This window comes from Rhinoderma darwinii, chromosome 7 (assembly GCF_050947455.1).
Source record: "Rhinoderma darwinii isolate aRhiDar2 chromosome 7, aRhiDar2.hap1, whole genome shotgun sequence".
NCBI classification, from domain to species: domain Eukaryota; kingdom Metazoa; phylum Chordata; class Amphibia; order Anura; family Rhinodermatidae; genus Rhinoderma; species Rhinoderma darwinii.
In genome coordinates this window covers 99,098,204-99,114,293 of record NC_134693.1, presented here as the reverse complement: position 1 = coordinate 99,114,293, position 16,090 = coordinate 99,098,204, and the positions used below count along the sequence as shown (strand labels likewise).

The 16,090-nt window shown below is 40.6% G+C and overlaps 1 protein-coding gene across 2 annotated transcripts in view; it reads left to right on the top strand.

Annotated features, from left to right (window-relative positions):
* The window catches only part of CACNA1I (calcium voltage-gated channel subunit alpha1 I), an 884,757-nt gene that overhangs the window by 854,219 nt on the left and 14,448 nt on the right, over window positions 1-16,090 (top strand). The gene's annotated exons all lie outside the window — the stretch shown is intronic.

Below are 16,090 nucleotides of genomic sequence, written 5' to 3'. Positions count from 1 at the left end.
ACTCCATTTGGGAGACTGCACCCCCTGAGGAATCATCTATGGGTATAGTGAAAATATTGATCCCAAAGGTTTTTTGCTGAATTAATTAGAATTAAGCCATGAAAATGAAAAATATTTTTTTTTTCCAACAAGATGTCGTTTTAGATCAAAGTAGAAAAAGCACCCCAACATTTGTAAAGAAATTTCTCCCGAGTATGGTAACACCCCAAATGTGGTTATAATCAGCTGTTTACATATATGAGAGCATTCAGAATAAAAGGAGCGGTATTTATCTTTTGGAGCGTAGATTTTGCTGGAATGGTTTGCTGAGAGCATGTTGCATTTGCAAAACCACTGATGTACCAAGCAAAAGTGACCACTGTAATGATGGGGGTAGGGAAACGGACAAGTGAGCCCTAATCTACCTGCCACTCTGTCCCTGCCTACTTGCAACGACCCGCCCTAGGCGACGGGGTACAACTGGGCGGCGGTCCCTACGCTCAGTAAGTGCACGAGACAAACAGCCAAGGGTACACAAAGCTAAGGGAAATGGGGCAGTTGCCCACGGCAACACCGTGAGCAACAAGAGTGGTGAAAGAGCCGAGTCAAACCAGGAGTGCACGAGGTACCAAACGCAGAGCAGGAGAGTAGTCAGTAAGCCAGGGTCAGTATGGAGCAGGATCAAATAGTTAGTAGCTGTAGCTGGGCCAGGGAACCACACGAGAAGAATCACAAGCAAAGGAGGAACAGGAAAGGCAGGTATAAATAGACAGAGGGCGGGAGCTAGCGCCGTCTGGCCAGGCTGCGATAGGCTCTCCCACTCCTAAGCCTGCCATCCTGAGTGGTGGAAGATGGAGTCAGTCTCAGAGACATAGACTCAGGTGCAGACTGATTACCTATGGGCGTATACACAGAAGTTGTGCCTGGCAGATCCTTTACAACCCCGTTTTAGAAATTACACCCCTAAAGGCATTTATCAAGGGGTATAGTGAGAATTTAGACTCCACAGGTGTTTTTCAGAAATGAATACGCAGTGGATGGTGCAAAGTGAAAATTGCAATTTTTCCACTGATCTGCCTATTCACCGCACAATATGTTGTGCCCCTAGAGAATCTTACCCCATAAATTGTTAAGCGGGTTCTCCTGGGTATGGTAATGCCTTACTTGTGGCCATAAATTGCTATTTGGGCACACTGTAGGGCTAAGAAGGGAAAGACCGCCATTTTGAGCATCGATTTTGCTTGGTAGTTTTTCTGTTTGGGGTTTTGCTGGTATTTCAGTTTATACTGTGAGGGCATATGTAATCTGTGCGGAGTACATCAGGGCATAATAAGAGGGTATAATAATGGGGTAAATAATACCATTATCCATAGAAGTGTGTTACGATGTGAAGCGATCCGTTATGCACAGGCCGGTGTCACACTGATAAACGGTTTTCTTTCTTATCCCCCTTTTGTAACGCTCTGCACCTTTTGGGGACTTTTTCTCCTTCGTAGTTTGGGAAATATTGCTGGGAAAGTTTTGTGCTGGTATAATACGGGCACCCTCGCTTCCAGTGGATGTGCTATGTCCCTTCCCTTTCCTAGTTCCTAAATACTAGGGCCCTGAAACTGAAGGAATGTTCGCCTCCGGCCTGTGCATTGAGATGTTTTTCATCACAGCATTACTAGTGCCATAACTTTTTTATTTTTTTGTTGATGGAGCTGTGTGCGGGCTTGTTATTTGCGAGATGGGCTGTAGATTTTATTCGTACCATTTTAGAACACATATGACTTTTTGATCACTTTTTATTTCATTTTTTGATAAAGGAAATTACCAAAAACAAGCAATTCTGGAATAGTTTTTTATTGTTTTTTTTTTACGGCATCCACAGTGCGCCCTAAATTACATTTTAGCTTTATTCTGCGGGTCGATACGATTACGGTGATACCAAATTTATATAGTTTTTTTTATGTATTGCAGCTTTTGCACAATAAAATCACTTTTTTTATAAAATCATTTGTTTTCTGTGTCGCCATATAAGACCCATAACTTTTTTATTTTTGCGTGCACAAAGCGGTGTCAGGGATTATTTTTTGCGGGACGGATTGTCGTTTTTCATGATACTATTTTGGAGTAAATGTGACTTTTTGATCACTTTTTATAGCATTTTTGGAAGGAGATGTGACCTAAAAACAAAGATACTGGCGTTGTTTTTCAAGTTTGTTTTTTTTTACCGCGTTCACCGTGCGGGATAAATTACATAATAGTTTTGTAGTTTGGGTCGTTACGGACGCAGCGATACCAATTATGTATAGTTTTTTTAATTTGTACGGTTTTTCCCATAATAAAAGACTTACTATGGGAAATAAGTCAGTTTAGCTTTATTTTTATTTGAAACTTGTGTGTTTTTATTGTTTTACCACATATTTATTAACTTTTTTAACTTTTTTGACTTGTCCCACTAGGGGACTTGAGGGCCTGATGCCCCGATTGCTACTCTAATACACTGCACTACATACGTAGTGCAGTGTATTAGCGCTGTCAGTTATTCACTGACAGCAAGCCTAGGAGGACGCGCCGCAGGCAGGTCCTCATCGGCTCCCATACAAGGCAGACTCAGATGCCATTTTCTGGCGTCCAATTGCCACAGCAACCCAGCGATTGCGTCACTGGGTTGCCGGTCGGGTTAAAACCTATCAGATGCTGCGCAATATTGAGTGCAGCATCTGAGGGGTTAATCAGCCGGATCAGAGAATAGCTCCGGTCCTAGCAGTTACAGGAGGGTGCCAGCTGTATAATACAGCTGTCACCCCGCGATGATGGGGCCGGCTCTGCTTCTGAGCCCGCACCATCACTGCGACGTAACTGTACTGCGCTTTGCGGGAACACCTTCCCGGCAGCACCATATATATACGGCGGATGTCGGGAAGGGGTTAAAGAGGCTCTGTCACCACATTATAAGTGCCATATCTCCTACATAATCTGATTGGCTCTGTAATATAGATAAATAGAGTGAATAGACATTGCCTCCAGCTATGACGCGATGTCTATTCACACTCCCGACACTTCGGTAAAGTTTGTGTGGGACTCAATCACTGCACAGCGTGATCTCGCGAGATCACGCTGTGAATGACAGCACAGAGTGCTCTCGCTGTGCTGTGTGAGTAAGTCCCACACAAATTTTACCGAAGTGTCGGGAGTGTGAATAGACATCGCGTCCTGGCTGGAGGTGATGTTTATTCACTGCCAAGTAACATCAGTAAAGTTAATGTGGGTGTATGTGACAGCACAGCATATCTCGCGAGATCACGCTGTGCTGAGTACAAATGGACATGAATGGAGAGAAGTGTATGACGCTGATTTGTCAGCGTCATAGACTCCTCTTTACAATGCCCAATTGGTCAAAAGTAAAAAAACGCCCAGTTGGGCATTAAGAAAGTAATTAGCATAAATCTAAAATTGCTCATGACTTGCTCAAAAATTATATTTTTTCACAATAATAACCACTGTTGTTATCTACATTACAGCGCCGATCAGATTATGTAGGAGATAGGGCACTTATAATGTGGTGACAGAGCCTCTTTAAGGTCATCTCTTAGCCCATGAAAATTGGCCTTTCTGAGGTATAGGATTTTTGTAGGTACTCTACCAAACAACTTATTAACCCTTTAACCCCTTCCCGCCGCAGCCCTTTTTCAGATTTTCATTTTCGTTTTTTCTTCCCCACCTTCCAAAAGCCATAACTGCTTTATTTTTCCGTCGATATAGTCCTATGAGGGCTTAATTTTTGCGGGACGAGTTGTAGTTTTTCGTAGCATCATTTATTTTGCCATATAATGTACTAGGAAACGGGAAAACAATTATTTGTGGGGTAGAAAATGAAAAAATAAACAGCGATTCCTCCATGGTTTTTTGCACGCCGTTTTTACGGAATTCACTGTGCAATTAAAACAACATGTGAACTTTATTCTGTGGGTCAATACGATTACGGCGATACCAAATATATATAGTTTTTTCTATATTTTACTACTTTTACATGTAAAAACCTAAGTGTAAAAAAGAAAATTTATTTTGTGTCGCCAAAGTCCGAGAGCCATATCTTTTTTATTTTTCCGTCGATTAAGTGGTATGAAGGCTTATTTTTTTGCGGGATAAGCTGTAGTTTTTAATAATACCATTTTGGTAACGTCTTGAACACTTTTTATTTCATTTTTTGTGGGAGATTAAGTGACCAAAAAATAGAGATTCAGGCGTTTACAATTTTTTTTTTTACGGCGTTCACCGTGCGAGTTAAATAATGATATATTGTAACAGTTCAGACTTTTACGGACGTGGCGATAGTAATTATGTTTATTTATATTTTTTTTTACTATGCTCTAGGGGGAAGATGGGAAAAGTGGGGTTTTTTGAACTTTTAATTTTTGTAATTATTTTTTACATAAAAAAAAAACTTTAACTCATTTTTACTTTTTTTATGAGTCCACCTAGGGGACTTGAACCAGCGATTGTTAGATCGCTTGCACGATATACTGCAATACTAATGTATTGCAGTATATCGTGATTGTGACAGGCATCTATAAAGCCCTAATCTGCACACTGGAAATATGGCTGGGCCTAGAATGGAGGAAGCACCCTTTGGCTTTCAGGTCGCAAATTAATAATTGCCAAGGCCCCATTTCATGCATGCAATGGCATTGAGCTGTAATAATGACAGAAACCTCTAAGAGGTGACCGCACTTTGAAAATTATACTCCTTGATATTTATCTTGGGTTGTAGTGCAAATGTTGATGGTAAAGTTTCTTTGGCAAAAAGTAATGGAAATTATTGTGCTTGTTGCTATGTCCTGCTAACAAAGCAGTTGTCCCGCTATTGTATTAGTCCGCAGCAATTATTAACGGTCTGTGTTTGGACAGATCATGCATGTTTACAGGATGCAATAAGACTTACAGAGCTATATCATTTTTATTTTTTTTTCAAAAGGGATTGGTCGTACAACATCTCTTTAGCCCCATCAATCCACATATGAGAGATAAATGTTGCCAAGTGACATGATGCAACATAACAGGTTTCTGCCTGGCAAGGTCGGAACCGAAATGTGCACAAAACAACCAATCACCAGCAAAATAAAGCCCATAGTATATTGACAAGTAACAGGTTTCTTATTAGAAATTCACGAAATAAAAGAAAAACATCATGCCACAATTCTAGCTTGATCCAGGCGCAACTTTATTTTGCAGACACTTTGAGGTGTTATGCCAAAGAAAAATAATTATGAATTAAAAAAAACTCAAGATATTCATCTAGGGGTATAATGAGAATTTTAATTTTAGCGTGGCCAATATAATGGGAAATGGGGTGAAAAGGATCAGAAAATAAAATAATGGAAATGTCTGAAGACACATAACAGAAGTGCAAAAAAATCTTTAAAAAAATATTTGAAATCTAGTGAGGAATGATATATTCGGAAACGCTCGTGTATGCACAGCCCTGGTTTGTCTGGGCAGGACTCACATTGGTAGCCGGTGTCTTTTCTAATTCCCTTTTTAAAACACACATGGCACCTCTTTTGGGGACGTGTCTTTTTTGCGGTTGGGAGGACTTGGGTAGGGAAATGCTGTCCCGGAATCACCCTGCTGGCCTTACTTGAAGTTGTAGCCCTGGCCTCCCCACTCTGGTTTCCAAAAATTTGTTTTGTTATGACTTTTTCCTGGAAGTTCAGGTAAGGTCCGTTGTTGCCTGCCTTCCGAAAAATAATAAAAGACTTATAAAGTGCCATTTGCACCAGATGTATTGCCAAATTCTTATACCAGATCCTTGACTTCCTTACTGCGCTATAGGGCTGCAGCATTTGGTCGGCAAGGTCCACCCCTCCCATGTTCTTATTATATTTCTGTATGCAGAGGGGTTTAGAAATGGTGGCATCTCTCCCACGCACAGGAACTGGGTGGCTTTCATCTGCATGGATTGATGTTAACATAAAGACATCTTTTTTGTTGTTATATAACAACCGTAGAAAGTATTGCGCACATCAATGGGGGTAATTTTGCAGGTAAAATCTTTAATCTTTCATACCAGGGTGCAACGTTTGGGTCCTGGCACGGATCTTTCTGAGGCACTTCTATATACTGGTAGGACAGCGTGACGGTGCAAAGAATAGCGGTATGTCGCTTGTGAGGGTGGTATTTAACAACCATTATGTTTTCCTTACAAAGGGTTTTCTTTTCACCACGTTTTAATTTTAAACTTTTCCGGGTCTTTGGAAGGCCTTTTTTGGTCCGTCTAATTGTGCCACATGCTACAGTTTTTTTGGCCAATAGACATTGGAACAAGGGCACACTTGTATAAAAATTATCTATATACAAGCGACGACCCTTGTCGAACTGCAGGTGAATTAGGTCCCAAACACTTCTGCCACTTAAATGAAGCATGGGTGGGCATTCTGGGGGGTTGATCTGGGTGTCCTTTCCCTCGTATACCCTAAAACGATGGGTAATACCAGTGCTGCTTTCACAAATTTTATATACATTCATGCCATATTTGGCCCTCTTGGTGGGTATATACTGCCAAAAATTTAGCCTCCCTTTGAATAAAACCAGGGATTCATCCACCATTTTTATCAGGGGTATATGCCTCTGCAAATTTAAAATTGAAATGCTCTATAAGAGGCCTAATTTTAAATAGCCGATCATGGCTGGGGTCATTTGCTGGGGGGCATTGTGCATTGTCACTGTAGTGTATAAACCTCATTATGGCCTCAAAACGCTTGCGCTTCATCACTGCACGATACAGCGGTGTATCATACAGGACATCCGTCGACCAGTATGATCTTATAGTCCTCTTTTTTACAAGTATTATTGTATGATTTGTATGTATGTATAGCATGACTACGAAATGTGTAATGACAAACTATAAACGACGTACCTTATTAACGCTAATTAACACCCAATCTCTAACGCTACCTATAACTCTCAACAATTTTAGTTTTTTTAGTTTTTTTTATACAAGACCCTAAAACGCACCTAATTAGCCCTACACCTATGTAACGCAAATTAACACCCAATCACTAACGCTACCTATAACACTAAACAATTATTAAAACATTTTTTAAATTTTTCTTTTATATGTAACAAAAATGAAATAAAAGTATGCTAAGTAACGCCCTACACCTGGCGCTACCTAAATTATAAATTATAATTTTTTTTTAATTTTTTTTATAAAACAAAAAGAAAAAAAAAATTAACGGGTGGATAAGGGGAATGGTGTGGTGACAGGGACACTGGGGAGGCAGTATAGGGGTTACATTTCTCTGCTTTTTTAACTGATGACAGAAGGATCAAGCAGCGCAGCTCTGATTTCCTCAACACCACTGACAGGACTGTGGAGATCAGAGCCGAACACCGGCTTTTCCTCCTACCTTACTACGTTTAGTACTATGGTTGGTCAGTAACTGACCAATCGTGAGGCCGGGACCGTCGTGATTGGTCCCTCGACGCCTAACAGGACTGATCAGCTGTCTGGGACAGCTGTCAGCACGGGCTTGTCACTCTGTGTTTACAACTGTGTGACAGTTTGAAATACTGACGAAAATGAACGTCCTAGTGCGGGAACAAGCACCCGACCATGACGTTCATTTTCATCATAGATCGGAAAAGGGTTAAAGGATACATGAAAACGTATTATGCTGTGGTCACTATTACCTAGCTGATTCCCAACCTATACTTTTGATATCCTGTCTGGCCTATTGGTTAAAATTAGGTCTAGAAGTGCCCCCCCCCCTCTTGTATACATTAGTTATTTTCATTTAGTGGCCGACAGCAACTTCAGAGATCGGTAATTGAATCTTATACAGATTCTAGCAGTAGTGCGCATGCTCAGCCCATTCTGAAACACACAGACTGTGTTACAGATGCAGCCGCAATAGAGAAGGCAGGGGGCACCACTGTGAAATTCCTCATAATGTGCGCCCCGGATCAAGACGCAGGCCAGCATCTGCGCATGCTTGTCCATCAGTATAAGGCACAGAAGATGGACATGTCCATAGGAAACGAAGTATAAGCAAGGCTGCTGCCATAGTAAAGAGGTAGGACAGTATCTCTGAACGATGCATAATTTATAGACAGAGTACTTTGCTAACTGTTATAACTTTATGTGCTGTAAGTTTAACTACATTTATCTTCATGAAAAAACACTTTAAGTGTGTTCATCCCAGCATCATGGCCTTGGATACGTGCGATCGGCGCAGTCGGACAGGGCGCCAGCCGCCACACTGCAAGAGGCGCGCCAGAGGGTGCGCGTGCCCCGTGCCGTGGCCACTACTTGGGGCGCCAGCAGGTCAGGTGCCACCCACTAACTGCACCGATCTCAATACTGACTGCCCCATGCCGCAGCCACCGCTCACTCTTCCTATACTGGGTCCTGAATGAAGAGACAAGCGTGATGACATCATTCAGGATGCAAGACAGGGAGGAGATATTTTTTTTAAAATAAACAGGTCGGTCAGTGTGTTCGGTGTAACTTTTTATTTTGTTTTTATTAAAAATGAGTTTTACTTTTTTAGATACAGCTGCTCTGTAATCTCTATACAGAGCATCTGTATTTTTCGCTATGACCTGAATCCGTCAGTCCCACAGACCTGACAGGTTCAGTGTCAATGGGTCCTGCGTGTCTCTGACAACCTGTAATCTATCCCATCTAAGTTATTAACTTAGATGTGATAGATAACAGGTGGATCCTGTCTGACGAGAACAGGATTTATCGCTAAATAGAGAATACAGAGCAGCTGTATCTTATATTTTTAATAAAGGCCATTTAAAAAGTTACACCAAATACACTGATCCACCTGTTTATTAAAAAAAAATGCCCATCAAAGGTTTACATAGACTTTAACCCTTTCCTGCAAATGGGCGTGACTGTACGTCCAGATTGTAAATGCTTTACCGCAATCGGGCGTACAGTGACGCCCTGGCTTTAAACTATCACCACGTTAAGTGACACGGTGACAGAATCCTGACCGCAACTGTTACTGACATTTGCCGGGCAGGACTCACTGGCTCGGGACCAATCGGAATGGTCCCATGTCGTCAAGTGCTGTGATTGGCCAGTCAGTATTGAGTGGCCAATCACAGCACAGGTGGCAGGATTCACAGGCAGCACCAGCTGTGACAAGATCTGTTGTGTGTGAGAGATGTCAGAGTCGGTCGTTGTTGAAGTGAAGTGAACATAAGAGAAGTGGAGAACATATAAAACCCTCAGATCTGCCCAATTTCTGCCCACTGACCAGTGATCACCACATTTGATGCCAACTGGTCATCTGATTCATCCACCCAAAGTGCCCTTCTGTGACCTGTGCCCATCCATCAACTATCACATCACCTTTCGCAGTACCCGCTCGCCATCTCCCTGCTGTGTCCCTAGATTGCCCACTGCCCGAGTTCCATGTTAGGTAGCAATGACACCTCTCATTTAGAATTTCCCTGGTAGGTAGGGTATCCTCACTTATCAAATACAGCAGGGTCGCTGGTTGCCAGTCCGTTCTCGTTGCTCACTTGGGAGCAGCGGGGTTTCTTTTTGTGTTAAAATTAAATAAATTTAAAAAAAAGTAAAAAAAAGTTTTCAAAAATTTGCGTGGTTACTTTTGGTTTTGGTTTTAGTTTGTAATTGTAAAATCCCCCAATATGGCCAGAAGGGTTTCACAGCTGAGGAAGCATATGATATGCTCTACTCCGGTACGGAGAGCACAAGCGAAGGTGAAGAGCAGTTCGTGCTCCCATCTTCGTCCGTACCCACCGACGAGTCTGCCCCCCCCCCGTCAGTGCAGAAGAGCCATAGGTCCTACTCTGCCCGAGCTGACATGGGTAGCTACGGGCAATTATAACCCCCAGGTGCCTGAATTTACAGCCTCCCCAGGCATTCAAGTTGATACTACAGGGTTCAGCCCCATGGATTATTTAAAAAATAATAATTCTGGCACCCTATTGCATTTAATGGCCCAGCAGACCAACATATATGCAGGTCATTTTATATCCCAGAACCCTGACTCGTTTTACACGAGGGGCCAAAATTGGACCTCCACAAATCAGTGGAAGCCATATTAGTGACAATAATCACTATAAGGCCGGATTCACACGAGCGTGTGTGTTTTGCATGTGCAAAAAACGCTGCATTTTGCGTGTTCAAAAAACGCTGCGTTTTGCGTGTGCAAAAAACGCTGCGTTTTGCGCGTGCAAAAGGTCCATAAAAGCTCTGTGTGTCAGCAGCATATGATGCGTGGTTTTCGCGCAGCCGCCATCATTATAACACTGATTTTATGTTTGTAAACAGAAAAGCACGTGGTGCTTTTTTTTAACTACTGTAGAGCGCATCACGCGAAAAACGGGCAAATATAGGACATGACGTGCATTTCACGCAGTGGACATACGCTGCGTGAAAATCTCGGACAGTCTGAACGGCCCCATTGACTAACATAGGTCCGTGCGACGCGCGTGATTTTTACGCGCGTAGCACGGACGTATTATACGTTCATCTGAATAAGCCCTTAGAGGTATGATTTCCCCTGTAACTGGGACTGCTGTGCAGCCCCAGTTACAGTGGAAAAACATGGTGTAAAAGAAGAAAGAAAGAAAAAATTAAGTCTCCCCAAGATCTTTTCAAGTCTTTGACCATAGTAATAAAAAAATAAAAGTAAAGTGCAAAATAAATTAATAATAATACACTTAAAATAGCCACCCCTAAAAAACTTTCCCCCCAATCATTGTCATAATGCTAGCCCTGAGCCAAATACCCTAAAATAGACATGTAATATATTACAATTTACGGTAGACTATGACGATCACAAATAAAAGGTCTATTTTAGGGTAAAACTATGTTATTACAAGAGAAAAATAGCTAAAATGTAAAAAAGCTTATTTTTTTAGTATTATTTTCAAACATTAAGCCTAAAAATTCTGAAATAGCGAAAAGGTGTGTATAAAAATAATAAAAAAAGAAACCTGCATTGTCTACGGAAAAAACATTGCAAAAATCACGTCGCTAGCCCAACAAATAAAAAAGTTATAGCTGTTTAACTAACGCGTGCCAAAAAGGGCTAAACTGTGTCTGGTCCTGAAGGAAATAGACCGGTCCTGAACTGGTTAAAAGTTCTCTCATCCAGGTCCACATTGGTGTGCGGAACTATCTGCAAAAATCAGAAAGGCCTCCCCAAATCTTTGCTGGGTTAGACACTGAAATTAGGAGAGAGCAAAGCGGTCTGCAGTGACGATCTGCTGCTCCTGAAATATAAGGATAAAAGGGACATCCTTATACTGACCAGCATTCATGACCGCAGCTGCAACTTTGTCCCTGTACACTGATCCAAATCGCAAGTCCCCAAACCATTTTGGGTACAGGAGTACAACAAATATATGGGTGGCGTTGACCTGTCTGTTCAGGTCATAAAACCATACGGCGCCATGCGCAAGACAAAGGTGTGGTATAAAAAGCTTACACTGATTGCTTTATACAACATCTTTGTCCTCTGCAGATATGCTGGCAGTAGGGATACGTTCCTGCAATTTCAGGAAAAAGTCATCAACGCCCTGATATTTGCTGACCAGGAAGAGGAGGACAGTTCAACTGGTCCTTCCGACAGCAGGATAATTTCCGACCGGCCAGCACTTCCCCCCACAGAAATTCCCCGCACTGAAAAAAAAAAACAGAAACCAGAAGTCCCCCAAAAAATTACATGTGTGCACCAAGGCATTCGGATGGACACCACATACCATGTGAGACGTGTCCCACAAAGCCCGGCCTGTGCATGAAACAATGTTTCAAAATATATCACACCTCCTTGTATTTTTAATTTTATTTATTCTTTGTCCACTTATTCTGTCTCCCTTATTGGCCATGACATTTTTTTTTATTTTTTTTTACTGACAAGCCCGAGGGAGTGTCTATCTCTTCCAGATTGCAAAACTGTCTGAGAAGAATAAATCCATCTTTTTCTGCTGAGGCCTTTGATTTAGTTTTTGGGCTGGATTTTATGAAATGGTGGGTAGGTTGGTAGTGGGACCTGCCATTCCCTCTCCCTCCATTGTGGGTTTTCCATGTAGTCCTCAGTTACTGCACAAATTAAAAATTCTTACTATACCCCTAGATGAATACCTAGAGGGCTGTCACTTCACAAATATTTTTTATTTTTTTTATTTTGCTGTACCCCTAGATGAATACTTTGAAGGGTGTTAATTTACAATCAAAAATTTCTCACTATACCTCTAGATTCTTTTAGGGGTTTAGTTTCCAAAAATGGGTCATTTTTCTGGGGTTTCTAATATTTTCACACCCCAGAGCCTCTGTTTTCATGACACTGGGCAGTAAATACCACCGAAGTAGGCCTCAAATGTTGCATGGTGCTCTTTAAGATCTGAGCCCTGTTATATACTCTAACAGCCGCTTATGAGCACATGTGGAGTATTGTTGTACTCAGGAGAAACTGCTCTACAAATGTTGGTGTGCTTTTTCTCCTTTAGTTCTTGTGGAAATGAAAAAAGTTAGCTAAACCTACATTTTATTGAGTAAAATTTAGATTTTCATTTTCAAGGCCTGCTTCCAATCATTTCTGTAGGGTCAAAATGCTCACTATACCCCTAAATAATTTCCTTGACGGATGTAGTTTTCCAAATAGGGTCACTTGTGGGGGCTTCCACTGTTTTGTCCCCTCAGTGGCTTTGCAAATGCGACATGGCGCCGCAAACTATTCCAGCTAAATTTGAGCTCCAAAAGTCAAATGGTGCTACTTCCCTTTTGAGCCCTGCCGTGTGTCCAAACAGCAGTTTATTACTACATATGGGGTATTTTTGTACTCAGGAGAGACTGCTCAACAAATTTTGGGGTGCTTTTTCTCCTTTAGTTCTTGTGGAAATTAAAAAAAAAATAGCTAAACCTACATTTTATTGAAAAATAAGGAGATTTTTTTTTTTCACGGCCTACATTCCAATAATTTCTGCAAAAAACCTGTAGAGTCAAAATGCTCACTATACCGCTAAATAATTTCCTTGTGGGGTGTAGTTTCCAAAATGGGGTCACTTGTCGGGGGTTTGCACTGTTTTGCCCTCTCGGGGTCTTTACAAATGCGGCAATTCTCTCCGCAAAACCGTTCCTGCTAAATTTGAGCTCCAAAAGCCAGGTCTGTCCACACAGCCCTTTACTACCACATATGGGGTATTGTTGTACTCAGGAGAAATTGCTTTACAAATGTTGGGGTGCTTTTTCTCTTTTAGTCCTTGTGGAAATTAAAAAACGTTGTTTTATTGGAAAAAAAAATTAATTTTTCGTTTTTACGGCCCAATTCTAATAAAATCTATGATACACATGTGGGATCAATATGCTCACTACATACCTAGATGAATTTCTTGAGGGGTGTAGTCTCCAAAATGGGGTCACATGATGTTTCCTTTGTTTTAGTACCACAAGACTTCTTCAAAACTGACATGGTGCCTAAAATATAATCTAACAAAAAGAAGGTGCTATTATGTAAGGCCCGAAAATCCACTAGGTGCTACTTTGCTTCTGAGGCGTTTCAGTCCATTATCACAGGGCCACATATGGGATATTTATAAAAACTGCAGAATCTGGGCAATACATATTGAGATGCGTTTCTCTAGTAAAACGTGCTGTTATTATAGAAAAAAAGTGATTAAAAATGAATTTCTGCAAAAATAAATAATTTGTAAATTTCTTTAATTAAAGGGTATGTGCACACACAAACTCAATAACGTCTGGAAATACGGAACAGCTCCTGGTTTTCAGACGTTTTTTAAGCAAACTCGCTTTTTTTTCGGCCGTTTTTGGAGCAGTTTTTCTATAGAGACAATGAAAAACGGTTCCAAAAACGGCTCAAGAAGTGACATGCACTCCTTTTTCGCAGCCGTTTTTTTATGCGGCCGTTTTTCAAAACAGCCGCGTAAAAAACCGGCCCGTCGGAACAGAACGCCGTTTTTCCCGTTGAAATCAATGGGCAGATATTTGGAGGCGTTCTGCTTCCGATTTTTCGGACGTTTTTCGATCATTTACGGACCGAAAAATGGCCAAAAATAAACCGTGTGAACATACCCTAATTCTTGTGAATGCCTAAACGTTTAAGAAACTTTATAAATGCTGTTTTAAATACTTTGAGGGGTGCAGTTTTTTAAATGGGGTGATTTTTGGGGGTTTGTTTTGTATGGGCCCATCAAATGCTCTTCAGATCTGAACTGATTCCTGTAAAAATAGTCTTTTGAAATTTTCTTGAAAATGGTGAGAAATTGGTGCTAGATTTCTAAGCCTTGTAACGTTTTAGAAAAATAAAAGGATGTTCAAAAAACGACGCCAATATAAAGTAGACATATGGGAAATGTTAATTAGCAAATATTTTGTGTGGTATAACTATCTGTATTACAAGCAGATACATTGAAATGTATAAAAATCCTCATTTTTGCAATTTTTCGCAAAATTTTGGTGTTTTTCACAATTAAATACTGAACGTATCAACCAAATTTTACCACTAACATAATATCCAATGTCTCACGAGAAAAATTGCTTGGCTAGGTAAAAGCATTCCAAAGTTATTACCAGATAAAGGGACACATGTCAGATTTTAAAAAATTTGCCTTGTCATTTTGTCCAAAAGTGGCTGTGGTGTTACATAGGACTGCAGGTAACATCTACTGCATTATCTGTACTTAGAGATGTATTACTGTGTGTTATCTGTGGTGTTACATAGGACTGCAGTATATATGGGTTTGTATGTGTAAATGTGCCTGTGTGTGTATATGTATTTACCTGTATATTCACATTTATGTATTTTTATATGTCCCATTAGATGTGTGTGTGTGTGTGTGTGTGTGTGTGTGTGTGTGTGTGTATATATATTTGCTTGCTTGACTAAATATGTGCCTTTATGTATGTACAGTATATATGTTCCATTATGTGCGTGTCTATATTTGTGGTCAATTTTTGGTTAGCGGAAGTCAGCAATAGAGAGTCCCGCACAGGGCGCCATCCAGCCTAAGGCCGGCCCTGCCCAGCAGAAGTGTGTTCCTTGTAGAAATGGAAAGGGATAGAAAATATTTGCACATATGGATATATATAAGATTAAATCTACAGATGTACACCAATTCAATTTAGACCAATGAATGAATACTGAATTAATTTATTTCAATAATCTACAGTGAAACCTCCCCAGAAGACAACCCCATTAAGAAAACCCCTATTCAAACTAATATTTTCTGTGACCGAATTTCCTACCATTATAGTCTATGGAACCTGCCCCTTAAAAGCAGACCACCTCATATCCGACCAAAAGCCAATTGTTTTTAGTGCATTTTTCAGTGAGAACCCCACAGAAAAGTCCACAAATTGGAGTTATGTATGCTGTAAATCAACTAGACACTGCTCCGCGCCATGCCGCGTCACCGGTCTGGAGAGAGCAGAAGGATGAGACTTCCTTGGCATATCAGGGATAAATTCTCTATTTGCTGCATATGTCCTTGCTTTTCCCCACCTGTAAACCAATATTTAAATATTTTTACTTTGCTTGGGTATTGCAAATTAAAATATAATTTAACTTTTATTTATAGAAGAAATTAATATTATGTATTAGTGAAAGTTTTCTCTATAGGGTCAAAAAAATTACCTTTTAGTCATATAATAGGGTGGATTCACACTTATCAGATTTGTTACAAAAAAGTTTGAATGGTGTTGTTTCTGCATCAAGCACATGGGTTGGCAACAAAATCTGCCGTGAGTGAATGCACCGTTAGGCCTCTTTCAGATCAGCGCATTTGCAAATATCCGTAATACAGACATATTATGGATGATATTGCATCAGTATTACATCACTATTACAGCTCCGTATTACTGATGGGTTGACTTCTAGGGAGATAATTAGCAACCCTTTTGAAAAACGGATGCATTACGGATGACATACAGATGACAAAAGGAGCAAAAACGGATGCATAGACTTCAATGGACATTTTGTATTGGCAATACAAATTAGAGTAGTGCATGCTGTATTTATAATACACATGTATTTTATAAGCCCATGTGAATAGCCTCATTGATTAATATTAGCTGCATATTACGGTCTGCAAAAAACTGAATATGAATGTAAAATAT